The 15,132-nt window shown below is 45.1% G+C and overlaps 1 protein-coding gene across 1 annotated transcript in view; it reads right to left on the reverse strand.

Annotated features, from left to right (window-relative positions):
* Positions 1-14,414, reverse strand: part of Kcns3 (potassium voltage-gated channel modifier subfamily S member 3) — a 50,581-nt gene extending 36,167 nt beyond the window's left edge. Inside the window, exons 1-2 of the mRNA XM_031356919.1 lie at positions 14,232-14,414; positions 11,881-11,941 (exon numbers count right to left, since the gene is read on the reverse strand). The gene's annotated coding sequence lies outside the window, so the exon portion shown is untranslated. The remainder of the gene's footprint in view (positions 1-11,880; positions 11,942-14,231) is intronic.
* Between the last annotated feature and the right edge of the window lie 718 nt (positions 14,415-15,132).

Below are 15,132 nucleotides of genomic sequence, written 5' to 3' on the forward strand. Positions count from 1 at the left end.
TTAGACAGACAGATAGAAGATGATAGGTAGATAGATGTAAATGGTAAACAATACATTGATAAATAGTAGAAAGATAGTTAAATTATAGATAGATAAATAGATAGATAGATAGATAGATAGATAGATAGATAGATAGATAGATAGATGATAGCTATATGGATAATAGATGATAGATAGATGATAGATAGATAGATAGATAGATAGATAGATAGATAGATAGATAGATAGATAGATGATAGATAGATAGACAGATAGATGTTAGATAATCCATAGACAGATATAATGTTAGCTACTTCTTTCATGGCTGCAAAAGTTACCTAACCAAAGTAACATAAGGAAAGAATGGTTTATTTTGCCTTATAATTTGAAGGGAAGTTCTTCAGGGTGGGGAAGGCATGGTGGCATATGTGTGAGACAGCAAACTGAGTCTCCGGGCAGAAGGCAGAGGGTGATGGCTGCTGACGCTCAGCTCCCTTTCTCCTTGTTCAGTCCAAGATGCTAGCCCACTCAGTGGTTAAGCATTAAGGTGGATCTAGCGACCTGAATTAACCTAATCAAGGTAATCCCTTACAGGCCTTCCCCAAGGCTTGTCTCCTAGATCAGTGGTTCTCACCCTCTGGGTTACAACCCCTTTGGAGGGGGTGTTAAATAACCTCCTCACAGGGGTCACCCAAGACCATCAGAAAACACAGGGACTGAGGCAGGAAAGATGCCTCAGTGGTTAAGAGCACTGACTGCTCTTCCAGAAGATCTGGGTTCGATTCCTAGCACCCACATGGCATATCACAACTGTCTGTAACTCCAAGATCTGACACATGCAAACATATATGTGGGTAAAACATCAATACATAAAAACTAAAAATAAATTATTAAAAACAGAAAGATAGATATTTACATTATAATTCATAGCAGTAGCAAAATTACAGTTATGAAGTAGCAACAAAAATAATTTAATGGTTGGGGGGGGTCACCACAGCATGAGGAATAGTATTAAAGGGTTGCAGCATTAGGAAGGTTGACAACCACTGGCCTAGATCTTGTTAAGTTGACAATCAATATTAATCATCACAGATACATAAATACGTATATAGGTACACAGATAATTAATCTATCAATGACAAAAAAAACATTCTAACAAGATACACAGATAGCTATTGCTGGGTGATAGACAACAAGTGACTATAAAGTAATAGTACCTAAAATCAATCATGACTCAGTAGATTAATATATACATTGCATTTTACCAGTGTCTAGTGTGCTATAAGTCTTGCATCAATTTTTATTATTTTTAATCCCTGAATTCTACAAGAACCCTGAGAGTCATCTAACTAACAACTGGGAGTTCTAGCAACATAAGAGTTTCTCTTACTTATCTGATGCTAATCTGAAAGGCTCCAGGAACGCACGAGGAGTCCCTGAGGACTGAGCCTGGGGAACTGAGGATTGAGCCTGGGTTAATCCTTGGGGACTTCATTTTCTCAGTACATCCCAGGCATCCCTGGCTCCATTTCTGCAAATAATGATCTTGAGGTTCATCCTGCTCCCATTTCAACTCAGTGGGAAAAACTATAAAACAAGTCTTTAAAATAGTGTGAAATAGCCGGGCGGTGATGGTGCACGCCTTTAATCCAAGCACTTGGGAAGCAGAGGCAGGCGGATTTCTGAGTTCGAGGCCAGCCTGGTCTACAGAGTGAGCTCCAGGACAGCCAGGACTACACAGAGAAACCCTGTATCGAAAAAAACAAACAAACAAAAAAAAACAAAAAACAAAAAAACAAAAAAATAGTGTGAAATAGACCTTGGACAGCTCTTACATCCTTAGAGGATCTTTGGGCATATGTAACAGGAACTTGTTGTGATGAACCAACACAAACGTGATTTCCTTTTTCCCAAAAGGTTGTGGGATGTTTCTAGAATCAAAGAAGGTGAGAATAGGAAGGAGCCCTCCTGAAAAAAACTGACTTGAGTAGTCAGTGAGTTGATAGAGCATGTAACTAGCTAAGGCCATTACACCTGCCCACCCAATGCCTGTACTGAAGTACAAAAAGGAAGCTGGCAGCAGGAACTTCCAGGGACATCCTTAGTTGATGCCTTTTAACCAGATAACATCCAAACAAGAACATATCACGAAACTCGGTCAAGAGGAAGCAGTTATGCAGCCAAAATTTCCACTCAACCCTCTCCAAGAATCCTCTGGGGTGTGTGTGTGTGTGTGTGTGTGTGTGTGTGTGTGTGTGTGTGTGTGATTTCAGACATGAAGGAACAGGTGCCCTTCTTAAATGCCTCTCAAATCACAGCAGTAGACAAGCAAATAATGTCTTCATGTTCTCACTACTGCCCACGCCTTCTTGGCATATAGCCCACAGGGACTTTCCTGTATCCTAGGTACATCTTCAAAAGTAGGCCAGCAGGATCAAGGAAGAGCCCAAACTCAGTGGCCATCAAGCAAGAACACTACTTCCTGCTCATCTGGCCTCAGCATCCACCAGGCTATTTCCTGCCTCCCTGTTGTAGCCCCAATAGACCATTTGTCATCCCCAGCCATACCATGATTTATCCCATTGGTTCCAAATTGTTGAACCAATTCCTCCTAATGGTTATCTTCCTTTTACGTAATGTTCTGTCTTTAGGAAATCAGCTGAGGGGGCTGGAGAGATGGCTCAGCGGTTTAAAAAAAAAATGCCATCTGCTTTTCCAGAGGACTTAAATTTGATTCCCAGCACCTACAAGGTGGTTCATAACCATCTATAACCCCAGGTCTAGGGGATCTGACATTCTCCCCTGGCATGCAAGGGGTGCACAGACATGCATACAGGCAAATTAGACACCAAATTTTAAAACGTTGATAAAAAGATACCAGCTGAAACATCACCACTTTCCAGGACTTCCGTCGTGTTTCCTGTTCCCTTCCTACACGCAGACGCAATGCTGAGCATGTACCCTACAAATCTGTGTTTGTAGAACCCTATTTCCCAGCAATATCCCTGATGCGCCATGATATCAATGTCTGATTCAGACAAGTGGAAATATGACTAAATTAATGTTCTACTTCTTTTTTTAAAAAAGGCAATGGAGGTGGGAGAGATGGCTCAGTCTATAAAGTGTCTATCTCACAAGCATAAGAACCAATATTCAGATCCCAACACACATATAAAAAGCTGAGCACAGCAGCATACACCTGTGTCTACAGCCTTCAGTCAGCTCTAGGGTCTAAGGTGAGAGACCCTGTCTCAAAATAAGAGGTGGAAAATAAGTGAGAAAAACATCCATCTTCAATCTGTGGGCCCACACACACGCATATACAACACACTCACATACACACTCCCCAAAATATAGTAAAATTACGTTTTAAAAGGGGAGCTTGACCCAGAGGCTTCATTGCAATAAACATCTGCCAAGAATGACTTGTGTGCAAAAGCGTATAAGATTGGACAGTGTGATACACGACAGCGTCCACAATGAGATTTTTTTTTTCTCTCTATCTTAGGTGGGGAGATTGCAAGGGTGGAGGGCAGGTAAGAAAGGAAATGGAGATGAGTAGAATTGGGGTGCTTGATGTGAAATTCACAAAGAGCCAACCAAGTTTTAAGGAGGTCTCCCCTGTTCAAAGTGAGAGGAGTAGAGAGATAGTGCCCCCAGGGAGGAATCTCTCATACCACACCACCTTTCCTGGGGGCTGCAGATAGTGTGTTGAGAAGAGATTTGATGTGCCAGGGTAAGAGGATACCCTAGGGCCCCCACATCCTCTCAGAAGAGAAGGGGGAAAGATTATAGGAGGGGGTGACCTGGAGGGGGTCAGTGAGCAGGGTATAAAGTGAATAAATAAAAATAAAAGTAAGAAGTCATAACTGGACTCAATTCACTTTCTGATGCTATCAAAACACCTGAGACTGAGTAATTTATAAAGAATGGAAGTTTCCTTAGCTTGCAGTTTTCGAGTTCAAGAGCATAATGCAGCATCTGATGAAGACCTTCCAGCTACATGCTAACCAGCAGGAGCCACACATAGTGAGCCAGAGTAAGCACGCTAAGTCGTGGCTCTCTTTCTCTCCTTACAAAGCCACCAATGCCAGTGCAGAAGTTGCATCCACATAACCTCATCTAATCGTAATAACCTTCCAAAGAGCCCCACACCTCCAAATACCCCCAACATGTGAATTTCAGTCAGATTCTCCATGCTCTTAATATCACCACAATTACAGTTCCAAGGTGTGAATTTTGAGAGGCAAACACAAGTCATCGTATAAATTCTTGCTTCTCTGCACCCAGTCTGAGCTCTGGCATGTTATGGCATTTCCAGAGGGTTTCAGAAAAACATTTATGGCTGCTAAACAAAAACTGAGCACATTTGGCAAACCATAAATCGTCAGTATATTTACAGAGAAATTCCCAGAGGGCCAAGGGTCTTCTGTTGTAACATGTCACCCCAGTGACTACTCTGTGCACTGAAAAACAAGTTGTACTTAACTTCTTAAAAGATATAATAAAATTAATACTATGGCTTGTGTAGTATCCAGGCCATTATATAAAAAGGAAAGGGTGGGGATGTGTTTATGCTTCAAAACATTCACATCCAGGTGCTGGAAGCCATCCTGGAGGGATGTTTTTTAATGCTTTGCCCAGTCTGCTATGACTAACATTATACCTTATGAATATGAAAAAAAATAAAATAATGAGATCCCCAGGCAATGCAAGTTTAAAAATGCTTTTAATTTGACTTATTAAAATGAATTCTCATACCTCCTCTTATCCAACTCATTTTCTACATGCATCCACCTCTCTCTGGAGTTCCCAGTTCTTGATATGAGGAAGAAGAAAACAGAAGAGAGCTAGGAAGCAACATAAATACAAAGAGCACCGAGTTCACCAGCCAGCGGGGACATTGGCGTCTCAAGGCTAAGTAAGCTGCAGAAGCCAGCTTTGCCCAGTCCCTGCAGGCAGGTGCTCACTTCCCTCCTGTCCCACCATACTGCAAGAAAATCCTCACCACACAGGAAACAGGGCGCATACTGAAAACACAAAACCCCAGTTGCCCCAGAGTAAAATACAGTGGCTTTCTTAATCTGATTTGCACAAAGGTTCACATCTATGTGCTTCCTACTTAAAGTAAGTGGGGAAATTTGCAACCACTCAGCACTCACCCATTTGCGTAGAGCCCAAAGAAATTCCTGAAGACAGGATGGTAAAAGCCTAATTCATGAAACTAATTTGGTTAAAATACTGCAGTACTCTTTGAGGTTGTCTACTTGTGTCAAATCAGCTAAGTGGTCAACACCCACGAGCATTATTGTCTCCTTGAAGATCTCTTTGTGTGCAGGGGTCTGCAGCATGAGTATATAGTCCTCTTATGGTGGTTTCAATGAGAACTGTATCCCATAGGCTCAGATATTTGAATACTTGGTACACAGTTGGTGGTGGCACTTTAGAGAGGTGGTACAGCTTTGCTAAAGGAACTATATTACTCTCTCTCTCTCTCTCTCTCTCTGTGTGTGTGTGTGTGTGTGTGTATGTGTGTGTGTGTCTCCCTCTCTCTCTCCCTCTCTCTCTCTCTCCCTCTCTCTCCCTCTCTCTCTCTCTATGTCTCTCTCTCTCTGTGTCTCTCTCCCTCTCTCTCTCTCTCTCCCTCTCTCTCTCTCTCTCTCTGTGTGTGTGTGTCTCTCTCTTCCTCTCTCTCTTCCTCTCTCTCTTCCTCTCTCCCTCTCTCTTGCTCTCTCTCTCTCTTGCTCTCTCTCTCTCTCTCTCTCTCTCTCTGTGTGTGTGTGTGTGTGTGTGTGTGTGTGTGTGTGTGTGTGTGTGAAGATTTCATAGTCTCCTCCCACTTCCAGTTCATTCTCTTTGCATCACATTTATGATTGAAGGTATGATCTGTTACCTTCTGGCTCCATCTGCTTACAACCATGCTTCCCCACTCTTACGGATTGCCCCTCTAGAGCCATAAAACAAATGAACTCTTCCTTCTGTAAGCTGCTCCTATTCATGATATTCTATGTAGCAAGTACTCTAATCATAGCAGGAAAAAATGGAACCAATGCACCATCTTATTTCCTCTTTTCTATACCACATAGTACTGAAGTCCCAGCTGAACAGTCTGAAGCTGGGCCCCATGACATAATGCCTGCATGAAAATGGATGTTCCCACCAAGGGGCAGATGAAGGCTAAAAATGTGTCTCAAAGCTCTTACCTCTGTTGATAAAAATGCCTGGTAAGAAGCAGTGGCTCTATTAACACTCAGGGCCATAGAATGCAGCTGTGAAGTCCGTGCTCTTCTCTGTCTGTCATTCCATATGAAAGTACTAGCTTCCATACGATGAGACAACATGTATAACACCTTACAGAAGGTACATCTAGAAGAGCTGGGGAAAACTCAGGTGCTCACCATAAAATGCATAGCACACTGGCATTCACTCTCAAATCGGCCTGAGATGTTGATGAGTCTGCTTAAGGACCAAAATTCTCAAGGCATACAAAAGACATTTCATCAGACTGCTATTTCCCATCTCAAGACACTCCCTCCCAACAACAAAACACAATAATCTAGTCCAGAAATTATTCTTAGATTGTCAAAGATTGTTTGCTTTCATACTGCACTACACTATAAGTTTCAAAAGATGGTGACAATGGATAAAAGGATTTGAGGAGATGATGAGAGGGTTGCAGATATTGGGAGCTTTTGGTTTTGACAAAGGCCAAGGATAAACTAATAGGCATGGATGGCTAGAAACAAGGAAGGAAGGAAGGAAGGAAGGAAGGAAGGAAGGAAGGAAGGAAGGAAGGAAGAAAGGGAAGGAAGGAAGGAAGGATATATAGAGAGAGATAGATAATTGAAGATGATAAAAATAGATATATTACTGATTGATAAAGATGGAAGATAGAGAAGAGACAATAGATAGATAGATAGATAGATAGATAGATAGATACATACATACATACATACATACATACATACATACACACATACATAGAGATAGATTGGTATGTATATGCTATATAGGTGTCAGATAAATGGATGGGTGGGTGGATGGGTAGATAGATGGATGGATGGATACTAGCTAGATGCCAGCAAGTAAGATAGATGATAGATAGATAGATAGATAGATAGATAGATAGATAGATAGATAGATAGATGATAGATAGGGAGATAAAAATGTGATAAATTTATACTGTCTTATGTGACACATTCTTGTATACTTTTGTCCCAGAAAACATAAATTTTGAAAACAAAGAGGATCAGCCCCAGAACACAGTCTCATAGCCGCTGATTGCCCAGATAAAAATCTAATCATCAAGGTAATCAGAGCCCCTACTACAAATCCATTCATATCTTCCCACTGCTCTCTGAATAAGACATAACATCTTGAACTTGGCTTCAAAACCACAGCATGATCTAGTGCCTGCCCCACTCCTTAGGCTCCTCCCAAACACTCTCCTACAATCTCGTTCCAACGCTTGGCACTCAGTCCTCAGTTAGGGATCCTCTCCCCCCAATCCTTCCTTAACAAATTCCATTCCACCCCATAGAATGAAATGTCCCCTTCAATGGTCTCATGAAATCCCCCACACTTATAAAATAGGCATCATAAAAACCCACGAGACAACCACTGCCTGGTGTGTGTTTTTTATTGACTTCAAAGACTAGACTGTGAAAACATCCTTGCCAGAACCAAAGCATCTTCTCAGGCCAAATGCACAAACCACAGCCTTTGACCACAAAGTCTCCCATCTTGTTGGCCAATTATAACTTTTACCTCAAATAAATCATAGGGGATACTTTTTATGTTTACCTTGGCACAGGAATCAGACTTTAAGAAAGCCAGACTTCTGCATAGCAGAAGAAAAGTAAAGAGACGTAAGCATATTCAAGCTCCCAGATCCAGTCTGCTGGCTGCCTAATATCTGAAAACACTACTTGCCAGGATTTAAGTCTTCTTGACCAAAAAGAGTTTTAGCATTGTGGTTCATGTTAATCCCAGCTCTCAGAAGATGGGGGTGGGTGTATCTCTTTGAGTTTGAGGCCAGCCTGGTTTATTTATGGAATTCCAGGGCAGCCATGGCTACACAGAGAGACCTTGTTGAAGAGGAGAAAGAGGGGAGAGGGAAGGGGAGGAAGAGAAGGGAATCATAACACAGCAAATGGATTAAATGATTTTGTGTATCAATTTCAAGTCTATGGTCCTAGCTCAGTCTTCCTACTTATATCTTTAACTGGATCACTGAGAGTTTTTTCTTTAAGGAACAACAGCATAACTGTAGTGGATTGGTTATGTTTGGCCCAGGGAGTGGCATTATTGGCCTTGTTGGAGTAGGTGTGCCTTGTTAAAGAAAGTGTATCAGTGTGGGGGTGGGCTTTGAGACCCTCCTCCTAGCTGCCTGGAAGATAGCCTCCTTCTGGCTGGCTTTGGATCATCATGTAGAACTTCCAGCTCCTCCAATATCATGTCTTCCTGCAAGCTTCCATGCTTCCTGCCATGATGATAATGGACTCAACCTCTGAAAGTGCAAGCCAGCCCCAATTAAATGTCCTTTATAAGAGTTGCCTTGACAGCATACACCAGCTAGTATGAGGCTCCTGACACATGTACAGTAGAGGACTGCCTAGTCTGGCCTCAGTGAGAGAAGATACACCTAACCCTCAAGTGACTTGAGGCCCCAGGAAGTGAGGAGGTCTGGTGGGGTGGGGGCGTGGGGACATCCTCTTGGAGATGGGGGAGAAAGTATGGGATGAGGAACAGTCAGAGGGCAGATCAGGAAGGGGATAACAACTGGACTGTAAAAAAAAAAAAGATTAAAGAATAAAAATAATAAAAATTAAAATTGAAAAAAAAAAAGTTGCCTTGGTCATGATGTCTCTTCACAGCAGTGGAAACCCTAAGACAACATTGATGACGTTCATTATTGATCCTCAGGTCAGCATACTTTGCTAAACCTGATCTAATGGTTAGTTTAATTCTATGTGTCAACATGGCTGGGCTACTGGGTGCCCAGATATTTAGTCAAACAGTATTTCCAGTGTTTCCATGGGAATTTTGAATAAGAGTAACATTCAAACTGGTATCAAATTGCAATCCATTGTGTGTTGGCCTCATTAAATCAGCTTAGCACACACACACACACACACACACACACACACATGCACACACACACACACACACACACACACATACACACACACACACCTCTTCCATATCTGTCACCCTTACCACAGTACACCCAGTTTCTAGCATAGTATGTGCATCACCAGGTGCTTAAATTCTTGTAGACCAAATACCTGACTGCATTCACTAATCATTAGCTTTGATGAGCATCTAGTAGGTACTCTGCTGACAGTAAACAGGACATTTCACTCATTTGGAAGGTCCCCAAGCTCACTGAAGCCAGCTGCGTATAAACACTGATTGCTCAATTGTAGCACTGTTGACTAAAAGCAAGCAGACCACGAGCTTTTATCATTCAACACTTGTGCAATTAAAGACAATATTTATACAATGTCTCTTACAAGAAAATCATGGTCTAGGACTCTACAGGATTCCAAAGAAAGTGAGACAACCTTCACCCCCAAACAAAGACAACAATGTCACAATCTAGGCTAGTAGCTATTTTCAGGTTATTAAAGATTACTTTCATAATGTGCTCGTCCCGGGAAGTTTCAAAATCTGGTGACCAGAAATAAAAAAGCCAAGCATTGCAAGGTCCAAATCAACTTTTGTATTTCATTCCAGGTTCTAAGCATTTTACTGCAGTCAACTCCTCTCCCCTCCTTGCATCTTGCAATAGCAGCCCCCTGAAAAGTAAAATAACAACGGAAAGTTTCTTGTCTCCCTCTCCTATTCACTCCCCTTCCATTGTGCCCAGGTAGCCCCAGACCAACATCAGAATTGAGAAATCAGCGTCAGGGCTAGTGATGTGGCTCGGCTGGTTGAGTACTTGCCTAACATACACAGAGTCCTGAGTTGGAGTCCCAGCTCTGCACAAGTGCCATAGTTGTATGGGTCTATTATGCCAGCACTCAGGAGAAGGAGGCAGGAAGAGGCTAGAAAGTTTAAACTTATGGTCAGCTACCTAGTAGGTTTGAGCTCAGCCTGGGATACTTAAGACCCTGTCTCAGAAAAAGAGAAGAAAGAGAAGTTGGCTTCAGAATAAATTCCTTACTCATCTATCACCAAGGACTCCCCATTGGAGGCAAAAAGGGGAAGCTAAAAGACAGTGGGTTTGAAATCAGAACAGACATGGCTATGTCCGTGTTCAAGGCTCATTCCTCCAGCCAGCCAGCTCTGCCCTGTTGTGACTGACCATAATCAAGATGCCATGAGGACTCCATGACACAAACCTGGGGATAGTTCCTCAGGACACTGGGTTAGGGAATGTGTCACTGTGGCTCTAATCTATGAGTTTTCTAGCTTTCTCAGATCTAAAATAACCATGATGTTTTTCTAGTTGGTGATTTTTTTTTTTTGATCCTTTAGGTTCTGCTTGCCCTCTTTCCCTTCAAATCAGCTGAGCAGCGTCCATTGAGAAGCAGATTGAAAAAGACAAAAATGCTTTTAAATTCTGTCTTTTTGGGGTGTGTTTTGGTTTGGTTTGGTTCTTATTTTGATTTTGTCTTGGGGGACTTATTTTTTGGTTTTCATGGGTTCCAGGGGGTTTGTTTTGTTTTTTTGAAAAAGGCTTTCTCTGTGTAGCTTTGGCTGTCCTGGAACTCAACTCACTCTGTAGATCAGGCTGGCCTCTAACTCAGAGTTCTTCCTGCGTCTGTCTCCTGAGTGCTGGGATTAAATGCATGCAGCATGCACCACCACTGCCTGACATTGTATGTTAGTTTTGGTATGATTTCACCAGTCTCTATTCTCCTGCTATGACTCAGGCCCCAGTTCTTTAAAGCATTCGCTGAGCTTTTAAATCCTAGTCTTCCAGGTTCCTCTTAAGGTTGAGACACAGAACCTAAAGTGACTTGATAACCCTGGACTTCCCTAAGGAGGGCAGGTACAGCATGTGAGCCACGGAACCAGACTTAGGGTGCTGAGCCTCACAGTGGTTCTGCAAGAGGACTGCAGGACTCAGACTTCTGGCTTTACATTTTCCTAGCTGGGTGGCCTGGTCTCCTCCTTCTCCTATAAAGCAGGGCAATGATTAAAGCCTACCTCATGTGATTATCCTCAGCCTTTAGCATTCAGATCTTAGTCCAAGGTAACAGTAGCAGCAATCTAAGTCTTCGTAGCTAAACAGAAAGTGCAGAGAAGTGACCTATGTTGAAGAGCCACAAAGGAGCGTTTATTGGGGTTGATAGTCTGTTCTCTTTGATTAATGTCTCCTTTATGTAGGTATTTCACACAAGAGAGTTGGGTCTGTAGCCTGGTTGGTAGAGTGCTTACCCAGCATACAGGAAACCCTGGGTAGATCCCAGCACAGTATAAATCAGGCATGGTAGCATGCATCTGAAATTCCAGTACTCAAAGGTCAGTCAACTTCAAGGTCATCTTTGACTATACAATGAGTCTGAGACTGACCTGGACTACACGAGACCTCAAAATTTTAAAAGGGCTTTACAAAAGATATGTCTCACTTGTAACACTGTAAGGATCCATCATCCTGGTGCCTGAGAAGCAAAGGGGAAAAATCCATCTTCCCCTCTGCCTGCACCTACCTAGACAGCTATCCTTCCCTCCTAAGGAAACCTCTGGCCACCCTAGAGGGCTCCATTCACTGCAAGCTCCCACATCAACACTGCAGTAATATAAAGAATGCAAGCCTTACATCTTCACAGGAGACAGTCCCCAGAAAAGCACCTAGCAGAGTATCCAGCCAATGCCGTAGGCAGCCAATAAATGTTATCTATTTAAAATGTTCTCTATTTTAAACGGAAGAGAGGAAAAGCCCTGTGGTACCTGCTTTCTCCAAGCTGACACACATTCCAACACCAAATGCCACACAAGAGCAGACTGGAATCTGTGGAAGAACAGAGAGATGCCATGCAGTATCTGTAAATTATTACAGTACAGGGAAGAGTTCACTGGACAGAAAATACAGGAGTCTCCCTCTCTCTTCTTCCCAAGAAGAAAAGCAGGAGAAGAAAGACCCTTACCTGGGAAATTGTTGCCAAACCCAAATGTGATGGTTACTTTTAACTGTCAATATGTCACAGTCTCAAATCACCTGGAGGAAGGGCCTCCAAGAATGTCTTTGAAAGATTATCTCAGTTACATTCATTAATGTGAGGTGACCTGTCCACTGTGGGCAGCATTATTTCCTGAGCTTGGAGCTAGGGACTGAATGAAAAACTAGAAAGCTAGCAGAATACTAGCATACATGTATTAATCCATCTCTCTTTGCTCTCAATTGTGAACATATGTGAACATTTCTCTCCAGCTCGGGCTGCAGTGACTTCTCTACCACAATGAACTGGAATTATAAGTCAAATGCACTTTCGAGTTCATTTTGTGAGTAATGTACCACGGCACCAAAGAAGAGCTCGGACACCAATTCTGCCCATAGTGTTTTTAGTATTTTAACATCTCTGAACAAATCCAAGACAGCTTTAGACTTCCCAACTGGCTCTCCTAGGTAAACCACACAGCTAGGCTGCCTTCACTCTTGGCTGTGTGTGGGCACTGTCAGCTCCCACACAAAATCCCATCAGTTCTCTTAGTGTGTTCACAACATGCTGTAGACCCAGAGTTAATCACTTCAACACGACCTTCTCCTCCTCATTCCAACCCTGGCAACATCTAGTCCTGAAAAGATAGTGTAAGAGGAGACAGATGCCAATTATGAGGAAAGAAAAGCGCAAAACTAACTCTGGCATCCTTCGCTGTGGCTGGCCAAGGGCACACTGAGTGAATTGGTCACCTCAGAGCTAGGAATCCAGGGAAATAGTTCAAGTACAGAATCAGCAGACCTTCTTCCAAACCATTACCTTTAGCAGGAGGCAAAGTGCTGAGAAAATGCTTGCTTCCTGTATACCTGGACGGATATTCACAAAAAGTCTAGAGGAGTAAAACCTAGGCCTAAACTGATGGTTAAACAAATTGTATAAACAAATCTATGCAAAGAGGGGGAAGCTTTCTGATCTAGTTTCCTCCCCTCACCTGTCTCACTGCCATCAGCAGACAGAGTGAAAGAGAAAACCCAACAGCTTGGAAGAATCACAAATCCACTCTCTCAACGTAATCAAAAGGAACATCCAGGAACACCCGGCCCCTCAAGTCACTCTTACGGGTTAAGGGAGTTCTTGGCAGATTTCTGTCCTTGCCAAGGGTCTCTTAAATTTAGCTAACACCATGGTCTCTCTAGACCAGACAGGTAAAAGGAAGGGGGGACCAAGGTCGCAAAGGGTGCTCCTGTCCTAAATCTGACAAGGAGGCAAGGGGTAGGGAAAAGAGGGGCACAGGGGGACTTAAGCTCTGCAATGCGAAAGGCGTCCCGGCCAGGCTCGCCGCGGCCCCTGCCGGCAGGTCTAGCTCCTTCCAGGCACCTCCTGAGGTCTGATTGGAGCCACTAGCGAGGATGAAAGAGTTCCTGACCCTGCAGACCCACCTCGCGCCACTACCGCAGATTCAAATGCGGAGAGTCTGGGGACAATTCCACATGGGCCCAGTGAGCCCCTAGTCGCCCCACCTAGAGCGCGCTGACTGTTCCCGGGCTCAGTGCCGCACCATGGCAAGGGCCCTGGGTACGCTCTTGCCTGCAACTGTCGCGGGGCGCCTTGCAACACTGCAGGGCAGAGGGGAGGGGGAGAAATGGCAGAGAAGGCGGAGCAGGCGGCCGGGGAAACACTAACATTTGCCAGGAAAGCGCCTCCTCCCGAGAAAGGAAAGGAAGGGCTTCCCAGCTTAGGAAACGCCCCGGGGATGCCCCCATGCGAGGTGCCTCCTTTCCTTGGCTCACCCCTGCTCCAGTCTCCAGTCGGTCCTCCACTTAACCTCCTACCCCCAAAACCTGGTCCTAGCTCCCTTCCCCAGGCGTCCAAAGAGACCCACGCTCGGTTTGGGTAGTCCGCGGCTCGTGCAACAGGCAGAGCCCGAGCTCCAGCGACGGCGGGCTCCAGCTCCGGGACTGGAGGATGAGGAGGAAGCCAGGCACCCGGCAGGATGCAAAGTCCCTAAGCAGATTTTGCACCCACGATCTGAGAGCCACTGGGGACTGGAAGAGCAAAAGGTGGGGGAAGGTACAATAAAGTTGAGGGGTCGCATGGAGAAGTGTCACGGGCGCGCGGGGAGGTGGGGACCCGATCAGGTACCTGCAGGAGTCGGCAGTCCTGGTGCGTCTGGCTGGCTGGGTTCTGCGATGCCGCCTGCCCGCGCTGCAGGGATCCGGCCTCACCGCGCGGCCCCGCGCCCGCCGCCGCAGCGGCAGGAGAGCGGGCTAGCCCGCACGGGTCGCCGAGTCCGCGGATCCCGCCCGGCCGGAGCTGGGTGCCTCGAGAGGCGGGCGGGACCGGGCGGGGCCAGTCTCTCAGTCAACGCCCTGCTGCTCTCCGCTCCTCCCGCCGCCTGGCGTCCAGCTCTCCGCCAGGGTTCCCCCCCGGCCCAGGGCGCGGCGCTCGCGCATGGACCGCTGCAAACTGAGAGGGTCCCACGGCGAGCCCCACGCACGGATGGTTGGACCCAGACACAGCAGTGCCGGACTTGCATCCCGGCCCAGGCCCAAGTGCAGAGTCACCTCCTCAGGAGTGTCCCGCCCTGCCCCAGAGAGAGATCAAGGTCACGTCCCACGCCTACCACCCTGCGCACTCCGGGGAGAGAACCGCAATCCAGAGAAGGAAAATGACCTCTCCCGTGGCCTAAGCAAAATGCGTCTCGAAAGTCGTGTCCAAAGCAACACTTTGCAAAATTGCCAGGGTTTTCTTGAGCTGTCACGAGGCCGCAACTTGTTTTACAACAAAGTGCGAAGGAGGAAACGACCCCCATCCTGCCACTGTTTGCCACCACCGCTCCCTGAAGACTCGCACACAGTGAGGAACAAGATGGTTTGTTCCTTTCCTCGACTTACCAAGTCTGAAGAGATGGCTGGACTTATGCACCAAGCGTATGCACCTCATATGGAGAAAGGAAAAGGGAACTGAGTGGAAAGAGGGGAATGGGAGAGGGAGTCACCAGGAGATGGCTCCAGCTAGGGTTGAATTAACAACCAAGGTCCTA

Source organism: Mastomys coucha, unplaced genomic scaffold (assembly GCF_008632895.1).
Source record: "Mastomys coucha isolate ucsf_1 unplaced genomic scaffold, UCSF_Mcou_1 pScaffold6, whole genome shotgun sequence".
Taxonomy (NCBI): Eukaryota; Metazoa; Chordata; class Mammalia; order Rodentia; family Muridae; genus Mastomys; species Mastomys coucha.